The following is a 6,000-nucleotide window of genomic DNA, read 5'->3' as shown; positions in this document are numbered from 1 at the left end:
TGTGTCTTAGGAAACACAACTTTCTGAAAGCAGAGGAACAAATGTTATCAACGTGTGAATTGCAGGAGAGGTTAGCCGTGAACGTTACACCTAAATATGTGTAGTTATCGACATGATTAACTGTAGATGAACCTATGGAGTAAGCATACTGAAATGGGGATTTTCTTTTAGTTATAGAAACGGAAACTGTTTTTTGTGCATTTATGACCATGCCCCACTGGTTGCACCATTGGTATACGTAATCTAGATTTTTGTTTAGTTCTTTTTGACCATGTATGCTGCAAACTTCACGGAATAATATACAGTCATCTGCGAACAATCGAATTTGAACCGTTGGATCAATTATATCTACGATATCATTTATATAGCACAAAAATAGCAACGGCCCTAGCACACTGCCTTGGGGCACACCCGACGTGACTGGTAGAAGGCGCGAATTTTGATCCTCGACTGTGACAAACTGCACCCGATTTCTCAAGTATTCAGCCACCCAAGCGACCAACACCTTCGGAAGACCAATGTTGTTTAGTTTATAGTTTTAGTTTATGTAAGAAGTTGCTGGAATTTTTTTTTGTACCATTCTCGCCAATTTTTACGTGGTTGCGGCGGGGTTACATGGAAGCCACCTGTCGCATCGGCCACTGTGTAACCCAGCTTGCACGTATATAGCGCACTGAGTCGCTAGGGATTGTGGCACCTCTGTGTGTCTCTAATAAGAAAGCCACTTCAATGGTGGCCCGCGAGAGCATGAGCTCGATTTGCGTAAGCCACACCTCTCCGCCGAGTACACGTTGCAAGTCAAGCATAGAGGAAAGAAATGAATGCCCACAATAATCCCAGACAATCCTCAATTTCTCGCTCCAACGCGACCGTGTTTACATGAATGCTGATGTTGTGTCTAGACGAGTGTCGGTGTTGTAGAGTGATAAAAATGCGGCTAATTTGTATGTGCGTTCTCACGCATCACTCCTTGCTGTTTTATGCTGTGCGTACACAGTGACCAGCGGCCTTTTCCCCAAAGAAAGCTTTAAAAAAGAAACAGCTACCGTGGTTGCTTAGTGTGGTGTTGGGTTCCTAAGCACGTGGTCACGGGATGAAATCCTGGTCACGGCGGCCTCATTTCAATGGGGTCGAAAGCACCCGTGTAGTTAGATTTAGGCGCACGTTAAAAAACCCCAGGTGGTTAAAAATATTCCGGAGTCTCCCACTACGGCGTGCCTCATAATCAGATCGAGGTTTTGGCACGTAAGACTCCGCAATTTAACTTAAAGCTTAAAAAATGAGTTTGCGCTTGTCGCTGCTTTGCTTCTGCAGAAATTTCGCAGCAAGATCGCATTTCATTGACTTGATCGTTCTGTACAACGCTGGGCACTGTTACTTGTCTGGTTTGTCAAAAACAAAATTCGAATTCGCTTTCGTCCAAGCATACAGTCATATAAGGCCGTCGATAGCACGGCAGAAATGATTTCACCTGGTCGCTCTCTTAGCTTTTTGCATTGCCTCAGCAATCTTTTTGTTTTTGCTACACGATTGGAGTGTGCCACTACAATGGGTTCAGACGAAGGAAATGTTCACTCATATTGTTTTTCTGGCCAGCCACGACCGTTCTAGAATGGACTGCTCAGTTCGAACAAAGGCAGTGAGCTAGTAAGCAGACCCACTTAGTACTTCTGAAGGTTGTGAGAAGTCACGTATACAGATTCTCTATTTTTGATTTATTCGGTTGCTCAGACTGGCAACAGCTGCAAAGCGGGCGCTTTTTTTCGTGCATTGATTATAAGAAAACGGCCACCGTGGATGCAAATCGAAGCCGCGGCCTCGTGCCGAAGACCAAATCATCCAATGGGCCTTAGTCTCCAGCAGCTGCGGAGCACCTCACAAAGGCGGCCATCAGACATGTAAGGGCAGCAGAGGGTGCCAAGACCCGGACATGCCGCCACTGGAAACTGAACCTAGCAACGTTAAACACACGAACCCTCTCGAGTGAAGCTAGCTTAGCAGGACTATTTGAAGAACTATCAGGCATTGTGTGCGATATCAATGGCCTTAGTGAGGTTAGAAGAACTAGTGAGGCTTATAAAGTGGTTACTAATGACCACGTGCTGCAGTATGGAGGACTCTCAAATAAGAAGCAATACGGAGTAGGATTCCTAATCCATAAGGACATAGCGGGCAACACTAACGAATTCTACAGTGTTAATGAGGAGGTAGCAGTAGTTATAATAAAACTAAATAGGAGGTATAGAATGAAGGTAATACAAACCTACGCTCCAACCTAAAGTCACGTTGATGATGAAGTAGAACAGTTTTATGAAGGTGTTGAATTAGCGATGAGAAAAGTGCAAACTCAATACACCATAGTCATGGGCGACTTCAGTGCAAAAGTGGGGAAAACGCAGGTTGGTGAACAAGCAATTGGCCACTACGGCATTCATATAGGAACACTAGAGAAGAAATGTTGTTAGAATCCGCGGAAATAAATAAACAGCGAATAACGAACACATTGTTTAGGAAGCGTAGCAACAGAATGTGGAACTGGAAAATCACTAATGGTGAAAAAAGAAATTAAATAGATTTCATACTTTCTGCCGGTCCAAGCATAATGCAGGATGTAGAAGTGTTAGGTGGGGTTAAGTGCAGAGATCATAGGTTAGTGAGGTCTAGGATTCCCCTCAATATGAAAGGAGAGATTAAATTGGTCAAGAAGAAACAGGCCAAGCTAAATGCAGTAAGGGTGGAAGCAGTCCAGTTTAGGCTGGTGCTTACAAAGAAATATTCAGCCTTAGAACAGAGGGATGAAAACGACATAGAGGTAATGAACGAAAGCTTGACTAGACTGCCTTCAGAAGCAGCAGTTCAAGTAGGAGGTAAAGTACCAAGGCAGCCAGTAGGTAAGCTCTCGCAAGTAACGAAATACCTCATAAAGAAACGACAAAGCATGAAAGTGTCCAACTCAAGAAATCAGATAGAATATTGGAACTGTCAAAAGTAATCAACAAGGACAAAATAAGGGATATTAGAAATTATAACGTGAGAAAGACTGAGGAAGAAGTAAAAAAAAATGGACGCAGCCTCAAATCAATGAGGAGGAAGCTTGGCATCGGGCAAACTAAGATGCATGCCTTGAAAGATAAACAGGGTAATATCATCAGCAGATTCCAATATATAGTAAAAGCAGCAGAAGAATTCCATACTAACCTGTACAGCACCCAGAGCAGCCACGACACCTTCATTCGAGGTAGTAATGAAGAGGTTACAGAGGCTCCTTCTACAACTAGCGCTGAAGTTAGACGAGCCTTGCAAGACATGAAACTGGGAAAAGCAGTAGGAGAAGATGGACTACCAGTCGATTTAATCGAAGATGGAGGATACATAATGCTTGAAAGACTAGTGGTCCTTTAAACGAACTGTCTGTCGACTTCAAGGGTCCCAGAGAACTGGAAGAATGCGAACATTATAGTAATCTACAAAAACGGAGACGTTAAAGAATTGAAAAATTACAGGCCCATTAGCTTACTTCCCGTATTGTATGAAATATTCACGAAGATAACCTGACTTCAGTCAGCGAAGAGAACAAGCTGGCTTCAGGAAGGGATACTATACAACGGATCACATGCCCGTCATCAATCAGGTCATCGAGAAATCCGCAGAGTACGTACAACGTCTCTACATGGCTTTCATGGATAAGGAAATGGCATTTCATTGAGTAGAGATACCAGCATTCATAGATGGATTACATAATCAAGGAGTACAGGAAGCTTACGTAAATATTTTGGAAACTATGTAAGAAGATTCCACGGCTACCTTGATTCTCCACAAGAAAAGTAGGAAGATGCCTATAAAGAAAGGGATCAGACAGGGAGACACAATCTCTCCAATGCTATTCACTGCATGTTTGGAAGAAGTATTCAAGCTATTAAACTGGGAAGGCTTAGGAGTAAAGATCAACGGCGAAAATCTCAATAACGTTCGATTTGCAGATGCCATTGTCCTGTTCAGCAACACTGAGGATGAGTTACAACAGATGACTGAGGACCTTAGCAGAGAGAATATAAGAGTGAGGTTGACGATTAATATGGAGCAGACAAAGATAATGATCTATAACCGGGCAAAGAAACAAGAGTTCAGGATCACCAGTCAGCCTCTAGAGTCTGTGAAGGAGTACGTTTACCTAGGTAAAATAATCACTGATAATCAGAAGGAAATTTACAAAGAATAAAAATTTGTTGCAGCGCATCCGGCAGACATTGTCAGCTCCTGACTGGTAGCTTACCACTATCATTGAAAAGAAAGGTGTACAATTAACGCATTCTACCGGCGGTAACTTATGGAGCGGAAATTTGGAGATTGACAAGGAAGTTCGAGAACAAGTTAAGGACCGCGCAAAGAGCGATGTAACGAAGAATGTTAGGCATAACGTTAACAGACAGGAAGAGAGCGGTGTGGATGAGAGAGCTAACCGGGATAGCCGATATTCTTATTGGCATTAGGAGAAAAAAATGGAGCTCGGCGAACCATTTCATGCGTAGGTTAGATAATCGGTGGACCATTAGGTTTGCAGCATGGGTGCCAAGAGAAGGGAAGCTCCGTCGAGGTCGGCAGAAGACTAGGTGGGGTGATGAAATGAGGAAATTCGCAGGCGCAAGTTGGAATCGGTTGGCGCAGGGCATGGGTAATTGGAGGAGGGAGGGAGAGGCCTTCGTCCTGCAGTGGGCATAAAATAGGCTTAGGATGATGATGCTGATGACAACCGGCATGACAATCAAGATACCACGGCCCTGATGGATCCGTTCACCGGATCTTTGCGCTCCCACAGCGACTATACCTTTCTATTACACTCCATATCTACTCTACAAAGTTCTCTCTGGGAAGTTGGCCTTGGAAGTATCTGGCGAGTGCTCAGCAAAGAATGGCCGGTCTCGTCAAAAAATTCCCTACATTTTCGTGTCATCCGAGTGTGGAATGAAAACGTAAACGTGCGTTTTCTGGACTGCGTTTCCCGAGCCGTAAGGAGCATGCTCGGATGGTTGACAATTCTCTCACAATGTACATGCCCATCTTTTTCAGCAACCTTATGTATTACTTTAATGCTCCTGGAAGCGTCGCGTTTAATTTGTATTTTCCCTAGTTGGTTCAATAAAGAATTGTGCAGAGTGTTTGGAATCTGCTCAATAAGGTTGTGTCATTTCAGGAGCATTTTATTTTTTCCAGTAATTATACAGTAGATTTTCAACGCAAGCGGCGATATACACCGATTTATCTCCGCCATTGAAATCAGGCACCGAAAAACACCGGTTCGAAGGGGGCAGAAATAAACAATCATCATCATCAAAATAATTATCATCATCATCCTGGCTAAGCCCACTGCAGGGCAAAGGCCTCTCCCATACTTCTCCAACTATCCCGCTGATGTGCTAATTGTGGCCATGTTGTCCCTGCAAACTTCTTAATCTCATTCGCCCACCTTACTATCTGCCGCCCCCTGCTACGCTTCCCTTCTCTTGGACTCCAGTCCGTAACCCTTAATGACCATCGCTTATCCTCCCTCATTACATGCCCTGCCCATTCCAATTTCTTTTTCTTGATTTCAACTAAGATGTCATTCATCTGCGTTTGTTCCCTCACCCAATCTGCTCTCTTCATATGCCCCCTTAACGTTACACCCATCATTCTTTCCAAAGCTCGCTGTGTCGTCCTCAGTTTAATTAGAACCCTTTTCGTAAGCCTCGAACTTTCTGCCCCGTAGGTGAGTACTGGTAAGACATAGCTGTTATACGCTTTTCTCTTGAGGGATAATGTGAACTTGCTGTTCATGATCTGAGAATGCCCGCCAAAGGTACCCCAGCCCATTCTTATTCATCTGATTATTTCAGTCTCATGATCCGGATCCGTGGTCACTACCTGCCCTAAGTAGATGTATTCCCTTACCCCTTCCAGTACCTCGCTACCTATCGTAAACTGCTGTTCTCTTCCGAGACTGTTAAACATTAGTTTTCTGCT

The sequence above is a fragment of the Dermacentor andersoni genome, chromosome 1 (assembly GCF_023375885.2).
Source record: "Dermacentor andersoni chromosome 1, qqDerAnde1_hic_scaffold, whole genome shotgun sequence".
Classification (NCBI taxonomy): domain Eukaryota; kingdom Metazoa; phylum Arthropoda; class Arachnida; order Ixodida; family Ixodidae; genus Dermacentor; species Dermacentor andersoni.
Note: the sequence above shows the minus strand (reverse complement) of the source record.